Here is a 20030-nt window from a genome sequence, read left to right on the forward strand (position 1 = left end):
ACCCGCAGTTAATGTCGAAACAACCAAGGATGGACAGTATTTGAAATACATGTATTTAAAATATGTATTTAAAATACAAAATACTATTTTGTATATTATTCCTATTTTAACCCTTGAATTCCCGGGGGGAAAAAAAATAATAATTTAGATTTTTTCATCAAATATTGCAGCGTTTAAATAGCTTAAATAGTAAATAGCTTATCAATGTGGGTCATTCTCTTTTTAAAATTCATATACCCTTATAATCTGAAAATTCACTTCGGCCCTGAAATGACTATCCATCTCAAATAATGTAAGGTAGAAGGCTTGCCTGGGGCATCCATCAACTCCTCCTCTTCAACTGTCAGTGTGTTGCCAGTTTATTTTCTAAATCTATGCAACAGCTGTTTGTACATATCCAATCAATTCACAGTGAACAATTCGCAAACCCACAAATTTTCACCTTTGAATTTCCTTTTCACTCTGAAATGTGTCAGAATACGGAAGTTAAAACGACCGCAATTTACGGTTCACACAATACGCCCTTTTCACAATGACATAACTTAACTTCCGCCTTATTGCAAAGGAGTGTATCATATGTCTGCAAGATTTTGTACGTCATCTAGCCGTTTTTGTGGCAGCTGTGCTAGGGGCTATGGCAAGCTGTTTTGACATAAAATACCCCTGGGAGTACTAGTCATAATTTAGTTTTGACTAGTCAAAATTCCAATTCCAGATATTTCTTCTATAATTTTGACTCGTAATAATTGCAATTAGTATATCTACAACGTTGTTTGAGGCTACGCCTCAGGGATGCTATGATAGTCCTTGAACACTAAGGACTCCGGTTAGAGAGGAAGGGTTATATTCACAAACAAATGTTTATTATGAAATTGAGTATATTGTTGACATCATCCACTTTGTGGATGTGGGTATGTGTGTTTTTGCGTGTGGTGTACACACTTTCTTTCTTTACATGGTAACAAAGTTTCACTTACAGACAAAAAATAAAGACTGAACAATTCACCATAATTCCACAATAAGATGATCAATTATATTAACAAGAGTAAGAGATATCTGTATACCAGTTAAACATTTATCCATATGGATACAAACAATGTCACAGTAGCACATGTCCTTTAAGCATGTTAGCTTGTTAGCATCTTAACAACAAACAAAATTGAATCCTCAATTACAAGTGTCAACATGCCTTTACGGATGTGATAATCAGAAATATAACTCACATTTCTTCATGGACGCACACAGATTGGGGTAAATGCTGCCAGTGTGTTGAATGAGCCAACAATGTCTTAATCACAGAGTCTTAAAGTGGCACAGGTTCTCTAATTATCCATTTACTCACATGCGCCATCTAGCTACAAACGTGAAATCTGGATGAAAAGGGTTAAACTTTCCTACAACGTGATTATGACTAGTCAGTTATTTCGGCTTGCCATAATACACATTCGAGATATCTTAAATGCTGTTTTGACTAGTCAATATGCTTCCATTGAATTCCACTGGAAAATATTTTTAGATATCAACAAACGAGTTTTGACTAGTAGAAACTGCAATTAAAGATATCTATTATTGATTTTGTACTAGGCATAATTCCAATAAGAGATATCTCTTAATGCAATGTTACTAGTGTTAATTCAATTAGAGATCTCTAACTGAATTATCACCAGGATAATTAATAATTTGAGATATCTCTAACTGGTGTTTGAGAAGTCATAATCACATTTAAGGTATCTTTAATGAACTAATTTTAAAGATATCTAAAATACATTTGTAGATTTCTGAAAGTAATTTAGTACTAGTTGTGTACGTATTTTTGACTAGGCAAAACCTAATAAGAGATATCTTGAATTGGAATTCTTCCTAGTGGAATCTCCTTTAATATGACTTTAACAAGAAATTTTACAAGACCAGCTCCAACTTACATTTACATTTACATTTAGCTGACGCTTTTATCTTTTACTCTTAAATTTCATAACACTTTTTCCCCACTGGGGTCAATTTGACCCCAACAATTTAAACCTCGAGGAAAATATTTTTTTTAACTAAAAGGTTTGTGTTAGGTAATTTATATCTTTGTTGAGTTCTTAAATATATCTTTGAATAAACTCACACTGATGCTACAAAGTGTGTTTAAGGCATTGAAAAAATCACATCATTTTAATTTTGTGTTCACTGAGTTGTCCTCATTAAATAAGGAAAAGTCATTAAATCTGAAGGAAAAAAATGAATGTCAATCACTCTCAGATTCATTCATTTTTTGGCTAGGTAGAAGGTTAAAGGGTCTAGTCAATGGAACAAACAAAGTTGCAGGCCCGGGAACCAAGAATGACACAGACACAGAAGTGCAGTTCAATCTGAGTTTAAAGTTTATTGAATGTAGTTCCAATACTTATAATCAAAATTTATAATCCTTATAATCCTTATAATACTTATAATCAAATACTTATAAAAAAAAAAAACACTAACCCTTTCTCTCAACAGGTAGTGGTCTAGCTTTTGTTGAAACCAGTAACTTTGTATTGGCACTTAATGTATTATTGCTCCTGTATGAACTTTCGCTTATTGCTCCTAAACTCTTTGTAAGTCGATTTGGATAAAAGCGTCTGCTAAATGTCTAAATGTAAATGTAAATGTAAATAATCATAAAATAGGAATTAAATATGTCATTGAAAGCTATGTCATGGAAACATACCAGACCTATATTGATATTATTCATGTGAGTTAGTTCCATATTCTTAGATTTTCTTAGAAGTACATTAATATTATTAGCAAAAGGCAGCACGATGTTCTGAACATTCTGTTAGCTTGGTCAGCACTTAAACTCAAGTAAGATTAGACATAATTGGTGTACAATCATCATTGGAATACATCTCACATAATATGATTTGTGTACAATAATCATTGCAATACATTTCACATAATATGTGGGACACAGGCAAAACCCAAATTCTCAAAATGGCCACTTTCAGACCAATGGTCTTACAAACAACCATGTGTCCCTTAAAAGAAACAAAACTTACTTGATGATATATAAATAAAGTATACCAATATCAATTTTGCCTTTAGCGTAACAACGTTTTCTCCAAACACAATGAGTGCTTCTGCAATGGTGCACTTGGTAAAAGAATTGATATCTAATATATCTCTAAATAACCTACCTGAAAGGTAAGACCTGAACCACTGAAGCACCATTCCGGAGACACCATAGCCTTAAGGGTCGACAGGAGGATGTGGTGGTTAACGGTGTCAAAGGCAGCAGATAGATCCAGTAGGATGAGTTTGATGCAGCTCTTGTCAGTCTCAGGGCTTCAATGACAGAGGGGTCAGTGGAATGATGGTTGCTGTCCAGTAAGTTGTTCTGCGTGAGAAAGGAGGAGAGCTGGTTACATCATCGTGTTCACTGGGTAAACAATAATCATTTAATTATTGCTGTTACGTTTACATTTGGAATTATTAAATACAATTTAATTTAGTACTTTTTTACTTTCACTTAAGTTCATACTTCGATACTCTAACTTTTAATTGAGTAAAATTGTCTCTCAGTATCTGTATTTTCACTTAAGTATAATTTTAGTCGAATACTTTTTACACCCCTGCAGCTAAGAACATAAATTTCAGCTACCCTAAGGAGCAATTGCAATTATTCTCTACAATAGGTTAGGATGTATTGTCTAAAATCATTAGATCATCTAAATCAGGGGTCAGGAACCCGTGGCTCTCGAGCCGTATTTGGCTCTTCTGCACCCTGCTGTGGTTCCCTGCTGTCTTTATTAGACCCTGTTTAAGCCTGGTAATAAAATGCGTTTTTTGGTCGATTGGATCACTAGTGTACGACTTTGGTTTGGGGTTCCAAAACAGCCATCAACGTTTAAAAATAGTAAACCAGCTTTACGAAGCTGATGCAAGGCATAGTGGGAGGCCCTTTAAGCAAAACCTCAGTCTTATCACTATAAAGACACAAAAAGTTTTGGGACAGCCATGATTTTATCTCAGAAATAAAATGTGCTAAAAAAGGAACATCCCAATTTTAACTATTCCATCAAACAAAAGAAGTCCAAAAGAAGTATTTTCTACATCGATGATGACTTTGGAAAAACATACCCTGAGGAGCCAGAATTAAAGTTTTTATGATGTCTTTTTATGACGACTTCTAAACGATTGTTAGTGAAGTCCATGTGATCTCTATTATCTCCTGTGAAATTGTTAAGAATTATTAATTCGCATTTGCAGTTAATGTTGAAGATTAATCAAACCACCACTATTGTGAACCGTGATTGATTTAGGTGTGCAATACTGCATAGTCATTACATGAATTGTTATTTCCGTATAGACAATAATGTTTTAGATATAACGCTTGTTTGTAGTTAAATAAAGGCCCTCCAGGACTGATTTTGGACACCCCTGGTCTAACGTGTCTGCCTTGCTTACTTTTAAATAGCGCACATAGGCTACACAGATATATGTACAGCTACTTGTAACCTTTGATGGGCTTGTGTTATTTGAGACACAAATTCAAACCCACTGTTTATACAGTGTGGGATAGAAGATTTCATCATTAAAGCTATTATTAAATTAGATAAAGTATTTTTTATCAGTAGATAGAACTATTGCAAAGGCCTATATCTTTAACATCATTAAAGAATATCAAGAAAATACTATTAAGGGCTGTGAAAAACTACTTTCACAATAGAAAAAGCTTTTAATGCATTTTACAATATCTATTATGTGCAGGCATGATAGGAAATATACAATAACAAATAAAAAGTAAGGTCTAGAATAGAATGGATGCATCCCTTGTGTTCTAATTCTAATCTAGCAAGCTCATATAAACCAAATGGTCAATATCGAAATGAAAGGAGGCCATATGTACACTTTAAATGAAACCACTAAACATAAAATTAAAATAACCAGTAGGTGACGCCAAAGCACTGTTCTGTTGAGATTACATGATGGGGTTGTTCAAGCTATGTTTCAAAACCACAAAAAAAGATATTTAATACCCACACAACTGCTCTACTTAAAATTGTTTTGCTACGGTGCTGTTTGGAACCATTATTTTATTTAATGCCAGTCATCCACAACTTGTTTCTTTCTAGGCATTCTGATTTTCTAATTAATATTTTTAAAGCTAAATTCTACATATTGCAGGTAGGTTACATAAAAACATTTTAAAATTATTTTTCCCCACTGTATTTTCCTCAATTTATTTGTCTCAACTGACAGTTGTTTTCATGATATTTAAAAAGGAATTTCCAAACTTGGTTACCCAGAATTGAAACATGTCAATTTCAGGTGGCTCTGTTATAAATAAAAATATAGGTGAACATATGTGCTGTTTGCTGTTGTGGGTTCCCAGGACATGCTACATTTTAATATTTTAATGACAACAACAATTTCTTGGCTTTAAATTATGACAATCAGAACACAAAACTGTAGCATAATATAGTACTAGCATAATCATTTATTAAATGTGGTTGTGCATCTGAGGTAGTTTCTGCTCCGTTGTTCAGTTGTTCAGACGGAAAATATAAACAAAATGAAACCGAGATCTGGAGTATTTAATCATCAGGTCTTCAAGCAAGAGAAATGTAAAGACAGACCCCCTCTTATCTATAGCACGTGATCAACAATACAATAAGCTACAAAATGAACTAACATCATAACCTAGGAAGTTTGTCCATACAATAGACTTGAGAATAGATTAATATGATAACTTGCAGACATTATGAGTAAATTATAGCCTTGTTAATAACATGGTAATCTACAGACATTAGCAGACATCTATCTATCTAAAGCCCAAAACACAAATGGCACATAAACTAAAGTACTGCCATCAATTACATAGCACTGTACATTCTCTTTAAAGTGTGAAAGGCTTCTACACTAAATCCAGCTTTTGTCTTTCTATGAGGCCCACTGACCAGGCCCAACCAAGCTTGATGATCTTTCATGTACCACCGGGATATCGGAGGCCAACAGACCCAGCCTAGGCCAATTTTTCACTTTGCCATTAAAATGTTTTTTTTTAATTCAGTCATACCTTCATTTGACTTATAAATATAACTTTTCAATAGATGCAGAACCTCCAATATAATACATACTATCATAAGCAAATCCAACATACTTTCAAATACGTAAGCCTTCATTTCAAAGCATTGTTTTGCTTATCTCAAAAACTGCTTTTGAGCCCTTAATGTATAAAGAACAAGACTTACTGGAACGTCCTACGAGTATATCACGTAGTGCACTTTGATAATGAGCAATGAAGTTCTATGCTATTATACTGTTAGATTATCTTGAAACTTTTAGTTTACAAACCTAACCCTAACCTTTGAAATATGTCTACATCTGAGGAAAATGTATATTTTTGTCATGATGTTATAACTAAATAAAATAGAGCTTTAATGTGCTGATAAAAATAATTATGAAGTACTTAAAAAGTACTTCAATTTCACTTTCAAAATGTTTCAGCAGATCACACTTTGGATAAAAAATGACTGGAATCTTTAATTTTCAAGTTATTTTCTTTAACGTGTTCTTGCATACAATTGTTTTCCCCTTTTGCTCAAACCAAACGTTATATAACAAGAGTTTATTTTGTTAACGTTATAATCTCTACCTACAGCAATATTTATTTAGTGAGTACAAATAGTAAAATAAGTAGACCTTTGCAGCCTTTGTAAAAAAAAAAATTTGATTTGCCTCTCGGGAGATTGTATAATGAGCCCAACCCAAGGAAACACTGATCACCATGATGGTAACATTCTTAAAACATTAAAATATTGTTTTATGTATTCAAACATGTGAAAAACCTCTAAGGACCGTTCTTATAACACATATAGTCACATTTTAAATTTTACATTTAGTCATTTTGGCAGACATTTTTATCCAAAGCGACTTACAGTGCACTTATTACAGGGACAATCCCCCTGGAGCAACATGGAGTAAAGTGTCTTGCTCAAGGACACACTGGTGGTTGCTGCTGGGATCGAACCAGCAACCATTGCTTTACCAGTTCAGTGGTTTAACCCACTAGACCACCATCTCCAGTGGAGTGAACACATTTTTGTTAGCTGGGTTGTATTTCAGGTTGTATTTCAGGTTGTAGTTGTTATGTGTCTTTGGGTAAATTTTTTTGCAGTTTTTATTGAATTTTTCTGCAGTGATGCTGTTTGTTAACAGCATATGTTCATCACTAATAACTCAATCATCACTATAATAATAATGAATACAAATACAAATACTCAATACAAATTCTGTCAAATTGGAGTTCAGAAAGCTGTTGGTTTTGGTTGAAATCTGGGCCAGAATTGAAATTAACTGTTGTTTATATTTGGATCAACACTCTTCATTCAAACCTCAATGATGTTGACAAACTACATAATTATTAAGATGAACAGATCAAGTGCAATGCATTCTGGGAGACATAGAGGAGTTTCTACCACAATGTTACTCAGAATACATTGCTACTTAAAGTTAATCTGTTGTTGATTGTCACCATCATTGAGATGCATTCATAGATTCTTGAAGTCTGTGTGTTTAAATAATGAAAAATTTTGACATTATAAAAATCATTGGGCATCACTATGCAGGATCAGAAAAACTTGTCAAAATCTTTTAAGTATAATGTTTTGGTTCTGTATCATACACCAAAATCACCACTTTGCCTCTTTGAACATTCCTTTCACTGAAATAAAGGCATCAATAAATGAGAATGTTACAATTGAAGAACTTTTTTATCATGGACAAAAAAAGGATCAAGACACCAACATAAGGAAACACTAAACACTATCAGGGTGACTTCTTCAGCGATTGTGTTTGTTAACAGCAGGTGCTCATCATTAATGATCAATCATCACTTGTAATGTGAACTCAATTGATTAATTAATTGCATGAATAAATGAACATTTCACACCTGAAAGACTCTGCTTCAGTGTAACACCCGTAAGTATGGACTCCTATATACACCAGGGTGTACATTTAACACCAGGGAGTTTGCTGTGTACGGACGCAAAATGATGATGGGCTTCCTTGCAGCACAAGGACTTCATGTTTCAGAGGTTCGAGTGGGAAGGACACTGGCACAGATGCATGAACCATATCACCAGGCAAGATGCCAGGTATGTGCCAAAGTACATAATTTATCATAAAAATACATAATTATCATGTGTTAGCACCATCTACGTTATTAAACATAACATAATCCTACATCAATGCATATTTAGTATTTAACTTTCAGAAGAAGAGATAAAACATGACAATTGATAACTGATTGATTGAAACTTGATAGTTGAAATGAAGTGGGCACACCCTAAGTACAGGTTAATTTCCAGGAGGTCTTCCTGGACAAGGTTTAGATTAAGCCCAACTAGACCTTAGTTATATTGAAATCTTATCTTTACAAGCATACCTTACAAAAATAACATTGTGCATCTGGAGACAAAAGAATGTCACTAATATTTGTTTAATATATCTCAGTGCAAGATGTTTTTAGTTAAAAAAGCTTAAACTTGCATTTTTTTCTGGGACTTGAATTAAACTCTGTCTGGGAAACTGCCCTATAGTCTCTCTACATTTACATTTATGCATTTGGCAAACACTTTTATCCAAAGCGACTTACAGTACATTGCATTTTCCTATACATTTGTTTCTAGGTATGTGCAATCCCCTGGGATCCATCCCACAACCAAGCTACAGAATCTCTACACCAATGCTTCTAAAACTGGGGGCTGAACACTTTCTATATGTAATCTAATAATTTCTGTTTTGTTCCAGGGTGCATGTTATTTAAATCCTGTCCCATATAATGCAGAGTATGTGGGTCACAAACTCAATATGGACCAGAATGATAGCAAAAAAATTGGATATTCCACGAAGCCAATATTTTTTTTAACAATTTACAAAGAAGTATACAAGTAAGACTAAGATTTTCTACTGCAATATTACCATATTTTTGGTACACTCAGTGATAACATCAAAGTTTAAATATTATATTTTTCTAGAAATGCAGTCCTTTCCCATGGGATGCGGGATCAGGTCAGAGGGGACCATGGTGGAGAATTTTATCTAACCCTCTTCATCCAAGACATCTCGGCAGAATACAAGCATAACCAGCAACGACTGCCTTACCTCCAGACATTACATTTACATTTAGACATTTAGCAGACGCTTTTATCCAAAGCGACTTACAAAGAGTTTAGGAGCAATAAGCGATAGTTCATACAGGAGCCATAATACATTAGGTGCCAATACAAAGTTACTGGTTTCAATAAAAGCTAGACCACTACCTGTTGAGAGAAAGGGTTAGAGTTTTTTTTTTTTGTCAAGTATTAACAGAAGAGTTGGGTTTTAATTAGTTTTTTAAATGTTGTGAGAGATGTGGTTGAATGGACAGAGTTAGGAAGAATGTTCCACCAGGAAGGAGTTGTGAATGAGAAAGAGCGGGAGAGCGATTTACTACCCTTATGGGAAGGCAATACAAGACGCCGCTGGTTTGCTGAACGCAGGGATCTTGATGGGGTGTAGGAGTGCAGGAGGGTGTGGAAGTAAGCCGGTGCAGATCCAGTGATAGTCCTGTAGGCAAGCATTAGTGACTTGAATCTGATACGGGCTGCAACCGGTAGCCAGTGAAGAGAGATGAAAAGGGGAGTCACGTGACCCTTTTGGGCTGTTGGAAGACGAGGCGTGCTGCTGCGTTCTGAACCAGCTGAAGTGGTTTGATAGCCTTTGCAGGAAGACCAGCAAGGAGAGCATTGCAGTAGTTCAACCTTGAGATTACCAGGGCCTGGACAAGGAGTTGTGCCGCATGCTCCGTGAGATAGGGTCTGATCTTTCTAATGTTGAATAATGCATATCGGCATGACCGTGTTGTCTTTGCAATGTGATCATTGAAGGACAGCTGTTCATCAAATATGACTCCGAGGTTCCTGGCTGTTTTGGAATGGGGGATCGTGGTATTGCCAAGATGGATGTTGAAATCATGTTGGACCGTAGGGTGTGCCGGAAACACGAGTAGTTCGGTCTTTGCAGGGTTCAGCTGGAGGTGATGGTCTTTCATCCAAGCTGAGATGTCCTCGAGGCAGGCTGTAATGCGAGCTGCTACAGTGGTATCGTCTGGGTGAAACGAGATGTAGATCTGGGTGTCATTGGCATAACAGTGATATGAGAAGCCATGTGCCTGTATGATGGGTCCCAGTGATGTCATGTAGATGGAAAAAAGCAGCGGTCCAAGCACCGACCCTGAGGGACCCCAGTGATCATGTGGTGAGCCGTGGACAGCGAGCCCCTCCATGACACCCTGAAGGATCTGTCGGAGAGGTAGGATTTGAACCAGCGGAGGGTAGAGCCTGTGATTCCTAGTGATGACAGGGTTGCTAGCAGAATCTGGTGATTGACAGTGTCAAACGCTGCAGATAGGTCTAGCAGAATCAGGACCGAGGATTTAGATTCCGCCTTGGCTAGCCGCAGTGCTTCTGTGACCGATAGCAGTGCCTTCTCAGTGGAGTGGTTTGTTTTGAAGCCAGACTGCTTGTCATCCAGTAGTTTATTCTGGAACAGGTAGGAAGACACCTGGTTGAAAGCTGCCCTTTCAAGTGTTTTTGCTATAAATGGGAGGAGAGAGACAGGTCTGTAACTGCCGGGAGTAGAAGGGTCCAATGTTGGTTTCTTCAGTAGGGGCGTGACCTGGGCCTGTTTGAATGTGGATGGAAAAGTGCCGGTGAGCAGGGAGGTGTTGATGATGTGTGTGAGTGCAGGTGTGAGCGAGCTGGATATGTCCTGAAGAAGATCGGAGGGGATAGGGTCAAGGGGACAGGTGGTGGGGTGGCTGGAGAGAAGCCTGGTGACTTCAGTGTCCTTAAGTGGGGTGAAAGAGGAGAGTTCGATGGTTGAAGTTTGGGAGGTGTTTCCCAAGGTCTGAGGTACCGAGAATTGTTTGCTGATGGATGATGTTTTGTCAGTGAAAAATACAGCGAAGTCTTCCGCTGTCAATGATGAAGTGGGTGGGGGAGGATTGGGGCAAAGAAGAGAGTTAAATGTCTTGAAAAGCTGTCGAGTGTTAGAAGCATTGCTTATCTTGGTGGTATAGAAAGACATTTTTGCTGTGGTAACACTAGCAGAGAAAGAGGAGAGTAGTGACTGGTAGTCCCCTAGGTCAGCAGGGTTCTTGGTATTGCGCCATTTCCTTTCAGCAGCCCTGAGTGTACTACGTTGTTCACGGGTGATGTCAGACAGCCAGGGGCAGCGGGGAGTGGCACGAGCCGGTCTGGAGGACAGAGGACAAAGGTTATCTAGACAGGATGTAAGTGTTGAGCATAAGGTGTCGGTGGCAGTGTCAGCATCTAGAGAAGCAAAGTTGGAGGGAAGAGAGGATGTCACTCTAGCAGAGAGTGTGCTAGGGGAGAGAGAGTGAAGGTTCCGTCTAAAGTGAACGGGTGGTGGTGTTGGTGTAGTGCATGTAGGAAGGAGCATGTTGAAAGTGATGAAGAAGTGGTCCGAGATGTGAAGAGGTGTGACTTGAATGTTATCTGTGGTGCAGTTACGGATGTAGATGAGATCCAGCTGGTTTCCAGATCTGTGAGTACTGGCTGTGACGAGTCGCGTGAGGTCGAACGAGGCGGTGAGTGTGTGGAAGTCAGAAGCATAGGGTTTCTCCAGGTGGATGTTGAAGTCCCCAATGACTACAAGAGGGCCGCTATCTTCCGGAAATGATGAGAGCAGCATATCTAACTCTTCAATGAAGTCGTGAAGAGGACCTGGGGGACCGTAAACTACAACAATGCTGAGCTGAGAGGGTAAAGTGATATTTACAGCATGGTATTCAAATGAATAGTTGTTGCATAGGGAAGATAGTGTGGCATATTTCCAATCATTGGTGAGAAGCAAACCTGTGCCTCCTCCTCTTCCAGTTTGGCGGGGAGTGTGAGAGAAGGACTATTTTGTGGAGAGAGCAGCGGGTGTGGCTGTGTCTTCAGGACGAATCCAAGTCTCAGTAAGACCAAGAATGTGAATCTCAGACTGGCTGGCAAACGCATGGATGAAGTCAGTCTTGTTCACAGCTGACTGGCAGTTCCAGAGACCCATAGATAGAGACAGAGGTGTGAAAGGGGAGATGTGAATGGGACGCGCTTGAGAGTGTGTGCGTTGTGCCTTGCGTCTTGGGTGAGAACGCTGTCTACGGTATAGTACAGGAATAAACTCGAAACACATGTTAGTAGACAAGTAAATGAAAGCAAAGGTATATTAAATATACTGATGTGCCTTGCCGGTGTCTTTGCTCGGTGGAGTCTCACACGAGGAGGCTGAACACGAGGAGGCTGAACACGAGAGCTGACGCTACCGCTGACGCTTACCGCGACAGCGCAGAGGCACTGCTTAAGTATGTGTTGAGATTAGCGCGAACAGAATACAGCTGGAACATGCCCAGATAGCAATTTTTTGCGGCCCAGATCTGGCCCACACCTTACTCCCCATACTTTACTCATCTGGCCCACATATGGCGTTGGATGATGGCACTTGTGCGGTCCGCTCCTGTTTGCCAGATTTGGGCCACAGGCATGCCAAAGCTATGCCACATGTCAAACATCAAAACAAATAAAGAAGAACTGAACCAAATATAAACAACAGTTCATTTCAATTCTGGCCCAGATTTATCCCAAAACCTTTCTGTGCTCCAGTTTGACAGAATTTGTAATGAGTTTCAATATTATTATAGGGATGATTGAGTTATTAGTGATGAACATCTGCTTTTTTTAAAATAAAAAAAATATTTGCCCAGAGGAATACAACAACTACAACCTGAAATTACAACCCAGTTAACAAAAGTTTGTTATAAGAACGTTTCTTTGAAAATATTCAAAATGTCAGTTTTTAATGTTTTAAGATCATTTCCAGCTGACAAAAGTCACCATCATGGTGATCAGTGTTTCCTTGAGCTGGGCTCGTGACCCTTGACATTTACTCTTGAACATAGATGTACTTATAAAGTACATTTGTCAAAGAAATTGAAATGATGCCCTGATCAATGGTGTTGGTTGGTTGGTGGTCAGTGAGATATCTACCATGTTTACATTTGATTAAATTACTGTCCTGCTGATCTTGAAATTACATTAAAACATCTGGGAGTTTGATTACGTTTTTCAGTCTCCAAAGCTTTTTTGAAAAAAAAAAATACTCCGAATTTAGACACACAAACATGAAGAGTCAGTTTATGAATCTCAACAATGGTGAGAATAAACAAAAGAAAACTTCAGGCTGTGATGCATGCTGGGTAACATCGTAGCACAAAACGAATTAATAATTCCCAGCATGCATTGCGGTTGATCCGCTTATCTGAGTTAGTTGGTTGTTTCTCACCATTGCTGAGATTCATACGTTGATTCTTGATATCTGTGTGATCCTAAAATGTTGTTTGATAAACATATATCAATCTTTCTAGATATCTAAAAACAGTCAAATTTCCTGATTTTACAATGTCCTATCAGGATCTTTAGCATTGCACTCAACCTAAATGAGTACTGAACCAAGCTAAAACATCACAGAGGTTTCACCAATACCATTTAGTAATGTTCATATTTGCTCTGCCATGACAAGTGAACTTTATAAGGACACAGTTTCAGCAGTTCAAACATACCTTGGCTCAGGGGTCAAGATCCCAACCCAAGGAAACACTGATCACCATGATGGTAACATTCTTAAAACACGAAACAATTTTTTACGTATTCAAACATGTGAAAAACCTCTAAGGAACGTTCTTATAACAAATTTTTGTTAGCTGGGATGTATTTCAGGCTGTATTTCAGGTTGTAGTTGTTGTGTTTCTCTGGGTAAATACTTTTTTTGTAGTTATTGTTGAACTTTTCTGCAGTGATGCTGTTTGTTAACAGCAGATGTTCATCACTAATAACTCAATCATCACTATGATAATTATGAAACTCAATACAAATTCTGTCAAACTGGAGCACAGAAAGGTGTTGGTTTTGGGATAAATCTGGGCCAGAATTGAAATGAACTGTTGTTTATATTTGTTTCAGTTCTGCTTTATTTGTTTTGATGTTTGACATGTGGCATAGCTTTGGCATGCCTCTGGCCCAAATCTGGCAAACAGGAGCGGACCGCACAATTGCCATCATTCCACGCCATATGTGGGCCAGATGAGTAAAGTATGGGGAGTAAGGTGTGGGCCAGATTTGGGCCGCAAAAATTTGCTATCTGGGTGCCTAGTCGATTAGCAAAACAAAGTCTGTACGACTTGAATGGGCCACGGATCAAACAGCGATCAACTAGCTCGGTGCTTTTAAGAGCAAACTTGTAATGTCAAGCCGTAACGAGAGGCTAACGGCAAATTAAATACAGCACAAACGAAACAAAAAACGCTAACAACTAAGCAATCAGTCAACGAATCATTAAATAAACGAGCTCAAATAATCTTAATTAACAACAGGCAACAGTGCAGTTAAACAGTTTAAACAAAGTAACGGGGTAAATAGCAGACTCACGCACTACAGCAGCCTTGTGATGACTTGTTCGCTTCTCCGAACAAGTTATCACAAGTTAGTCTCACCTTAGACATCATCAACTAAGGTGAGATTTAATTATTAATTATCACATATCTCTAATTTTATGGCATATATACTGTTCTGAGCTATTGGCAACAATAAGGTTGTATTTGTTAATATTAGCTAATGCATTAGCTAACATGAATTAAAGATGAGCAATACATATAAACAGCATGTATTAATGTTAATGCAAATAATGATACTTTGTTTGTAAGTTCACAGAGCATTAATGTTACTAAATATGTTTGATTTGAATAATCTATTAGTAAATGTTGAAATTAGCATTAAGATCAATAAATACTGTAGTACATGCTTAGTTCTGTTACCATTAGTCTTAGTTATTTTTAATTTCAGCATTTACTAATACCTTTTTTAATTAAATGTTACTGTTAACATTAGTTAATTCAGGATGAACTAACATGAAAAAAGTGTACTTTCTACATTTTAACTATATAATTTGAGTTATGCTTTACATTGTGGGAATGCTCTTTTACCCGACAAAACCATACTGTAGAGAGAATACCCAGATAGCAATTTTTTGCGACCCAAATCTGGCCCACACCTTACTCCCCATACTTTATTCATCTGGCCCACATATGGCATGGAATGATGGCACTTGTGCGGTCCGCTCCTGTTTGCCAGATTTGGGCCACAGACATGCCAAAGCTATGCCACATGTATAACATCAAAACAAATAAAGCAGAGCTGACCCAAATATAAACAACAGTTCATTTCAATTCTGGCCCAGATTTATCCCAAAACCAACAACTTTCCAGTTTAACAGAATTTGTATTAAGTTTAATTATTATTATTGTGATGATTGAGCCATTAGTGATGAACATCTGCTTTTTAAAATAAAAAAAATATTTACCCAGAGAAATACATCCAAAAGTTTTTTATAAGAATGTTCCTTACAGTTTTTTTTACATTTTAAAATATTCAAAATGTCAGTTGGCCCTGTGATGGGTTGGCACTCCATCCAGGGTGTATCCTGCCTTGATGCCCGATGACTCCTGAGATATGCGCAGGCTCCCCGTGACCCGAGGTAGTTCGGATAAGCGGTAGAAAATGGAATGGAATGGAAAGGAAAATGTCAGTTGTTTATGTTTTAAGATCGTTTCCAGCTGACAAAAGTCACCATCATGGTGATCAGTGTTTCCTTGAGTTGGGCTCGTGACCCTTGACATCTACTCTTGCACATATATGTACTTTTAAGGTACATTTGTAATAGATATTGAAATGATGCTCTGATCAATGGTGTTTGTTGGTGGTCAGTGAGAAATCTACTTCATTACATTTGAATAAATTGCTGTGCTGCTGATCCTGAGAATACATTAAAACATTTGGGGAATTTGATTATGTATTTGATACTACAAAGATTTGTTAGAAAAAAATAGAAATTTACTCAGAATTTAGACACAGACATGAAGAATCAGTTTATGAATCTCAACAATGGTAAGAATAAACAAAAGAAAACTTCATGCTGTGATGCATGCTGGGTAACATCATAGTTTAAAAATTTGCTATCTGGGTATGGCCCAACGTAAATAAGCGGGTCAATTATCCAATCAAGACTGCCCTCATCCAGACGATTGACCACGAGGCTTTGGATATGGAGAATGGGTAGACAAGATATATGTTTCCAATCTCACATGCCAGATCAGCCAGACTGGACTGCAGAGATTTCTTCAGGCATGGAATTACCATCATATTCTAGGTATGTGGTATATTGCTTTGACATCAATCAGAAATTGTATTGTATACACATACTTTCAGTGTCCTGTTTAGCTCCAACCTTAATCTAACAAAAAATAACCTAATGAAGGTCTTCAGAATTACAGTTACAGCAGGTCGTGCAAGGCAGGACCTAAACTCTGCAAGACTGGTAGAAAGTTCTTACAGTACTATTTAATACAGTATCATCAGCATTTGTTTTCTTCTTACAATTCAAATGTTTCTATTTATAGGCAAAGGTATTTCAAATCTGCTGGCCAGAGATGGCTGCAAGGCAAGAATTTCAGAGCAACTGCTCCCGAGGGCCTCAGAAGCTGCCAACCTATACAGACAGGAAATGGGACACAGTTTGACCAGTCCCTCAACATTTGGCATTGATCTATTTTAATCTGAAGAGGACAAAATCAGGGCAGAGACAGAGTTTAGTTCACTTCATTGTGACCTTGGAAATGTACTGAACTACACTGTAAACGAACATTACAGGCCATATCAAGACTGTCTATCTGAACTAATCAACATTACCAGAAGATGTACATAGAGATGTTTATAATGTCCAAATGTATGGAATGTAAAGAGAGCAATACAATCCAAATTATCAATAAAACTGAATAATACAAAGTCTTCTGGTAGCAATTTAACACTCACTATACCACAACAGCAAGCTTCTACAGAACTGTACTGCTCTATAGCCCTAATTACATTTAAGACTTCAGAGAGGCCAGCTACAGCAGGGATTCCCCTGTAATTGTAGACCGACATTTTACGCATGCTTGACCCTCCTGAAGTAGAACGTTAACACATTGTCGGCAACCAACCAAACTTCGACAGCATTGCGCCAGCACAGGACTGTGCATCACTCCTGTGACAAGCATTACACATACATGATAATTAAGAATCAGTTTAAAATGACCCTTTGCTTTAATTCATCAGCAGAAAACGTATAGGACTTTATTACACTTTATTTGATGCTGATGGTCATTTGTGACATTCAGCAGTGTGAAATTTCTTAATATAGAACACCAAGGGGCAACTTTCTGGTCCATACAAAATGTATGTCTGAACTGTCTTAACTGAAAACAGCTTGCACTGACATCTTAAAATATATCAGTGCAACTGTTTTGTCTCAAGATACACAACCAGTAATGTTTTTTGCATGGTTTGTTTGTAAAAACACATTTAAAATTTCCTAGTATAACTAACAGCTAGTCCTGAAAATTTTCCAGGAAACCACCCCTAAGTGTCAGACTAATGATCCAGGTAACTGACACCAATGCTACTATAAATCACTTTTTGGGGTCCTGATTATCCATTTGGAGATTATTTTGCAATGAAGACCAAACCCAGAAAGCAAATATTTGCGGCCCAAATCTGGCCCACACCTTACTCCCCATACTTTACTCATCTGGCCCACATATGGCGTGGAATGATGGCACTTGTGCGGTCCGCTCCTGTTTGCCAGATTTGGGCCACAGGCATGCCAAAGCTATGCCACATGTCAAACATCAAAACAAATAAAGCAGAACTGAACCAAATATAAACAACAGTTCATTTCAATTCTGGCCCAGATTTATCCCAAAACCAACACCTTTCTGTGCTCCAGTTTGACGAATTTGTATTGAGTTTCATTATTATTATAGTGATGATTGAGTTATTAGTGATGAACATCTGCTGTTAACAAACAGCATCACTGCAGAAAAGTTCAACAATAACTACAAAAAAAGTATTTACCCAGAGAAACACAACAACTACAACCTAAAATACAGCCTGAAATACAACCCAGCTAACAAAATTTTGTTATAAGAACGTTCCTTAGAGGTTTTTCATATGTTTGAATACGTAAAAAAAAAGAATGTTTTAAGAACGTTACCATCATGGTGATCAGTGTTTCCTTGGGTTGGGATCTTGACCCCTGAGCAAAGGTATGTTTGCACTTGTCATGGCAGAGCAAATATGAACATTACTAAATGGTATTGGTGAAACCTCTGTGATGTTATAGCTTGATTCAGTACTCATTTAGGTTGAGTGCAATGCTAAAGATCCTGAAAGGACATTGTAAAATCAGGAAATTTGACTATTTTTAGATATCTAGAAAGATTTGTGAAAAAGTGATGTATTTTTATCAAACAACATTTTAGGATCACACATATATCAAATAAATGTATGATTCTCAGCAATGGTGAGAAACAACCAACTAACTCAGATAAGCGGATCAACCGCAATGCATGCTGGGAATTATTAATTCGTTTTGTGCTACGATGTTACCCAGCATGCATCACAGCCTGAAGTATTCTTTTGTTTATTCTCACCATTGTTGAGATTCATAAACTGATTCTTCATCTCTTTGTGTCTAAATTCTGAATATTTTTTTTTTCAAAAAAGCTTTGGAGACTGGAAAATGTAATCAAACTCCCAGATGTTTTAATGTAATTTCAAGATCAGCAGGACAGTAATTTAATCAAATGTAAACATGGTAGATATCTCACTGACCACCAACCAACACCATTAATCAGAGCATCATTTCAATTTCTTTGACAAATGTACTTTATAAGTACATCTATGTTCAAGATTAAATGTCAAGGGTCACGAGCCCAGCTGGAAATGAGCCCAGTGTCAGCTGGAAATGATCTTAAAACATTAAAAACTGACATTTTGAATATTTTAAAAGGAACGTTCTTATAACAAACTTTTGTTAGCTGGGTTGTATTTCAGGTTGTAGTTGTTGTATTCCTCTGGGCAAATATTTTTTTATTTTAAAAAGCAGATGTTCATCACTAATAACTCAATCATCCCTATAATAATATTGAAACTCATTACAAATTCTGTCAAACTGGAGCACAGAAAGGTGATGGTATTGGGATAAATCTGGGCCAGAATTTAAATGAACTGTTGTTTATATTTGGTTCAGTTCTTCTTTATTTGTTTTGATGTTTGACATGTGGCATAGCTTTGGCATGCCTGTGGCCCAAATCTGGCAAACAGGAGCGGACCGCACAAGTGCCATCATTCCACGCCATATGTGGGCCAGATGAGTAAAGTATGGGGAGTAAGGTGTGGGCCAGATTTGGGCCGCAAAAAAATGCTATCTGGGAATGACAACATTGTCCCTTACATGCCGACCATATAGATTAAAGGTAATATTTTATGAAAGTGTTTACCCATGAACTATAGTAGTATAGTATGGTTGCTCTTTTAATCTAAATACATGTATGTGTGATGACTGGGTGAATACTTTCCTCTGCATACATTGCATTTAAATGAGGTCCTCAGAATCTCACTTTGTTGTTCTGTGAGACCCTCACTATGCTTACAGAGCTCCCTAAATTTCGCAGACATAGCTGGCAAACCGTCTGAGGCAAGAAGGACTTCCTCGATTTTGTTTCATTCTGAATATTTCTATTTTTGTAATATATTTTTGGCAGTGACATAGGTTTATCATATAGGCAACAATTTATAATACTGCAGATTTCTGTATTTATTTTAGTGGTGGGCATAGATTAATTTTTTTAATCTAGATTAATCTAGATTAATCTTGGATTTAATCTAGATTAATCTAGATTAAAATGTCTCATTTGAATTCTGCCGAAGGCATTCAGAATATGTGTGCTACCCAAATAATGACTAAAAGTAAGTCTTTGAGAACGGGTTTCTCAAGCCAGGTGGCGCATTAGACCAGGGGCTCATCTCCTGTTTCCAAATGCATCACAAACTGCTTGAGAAAGTTGTTCTACTATGATAATTGGT

Source organism: Triplophysa dalaica, chromosome 1 (assembly GCF_015846415.1).
Source record: "Triplophysa dalaica isolate WHDGS20190420 chromosome 1, ASM1584641v1, whole genome shotgun sequence".
In the NCBI taxonomy this organism is placed as follows: Eukaryota; Metazoa; Chordata; class Actinopteri; order Cypriniformes; family Nemacheilidae; genus Triplophysa; species Triplophysa dalaica.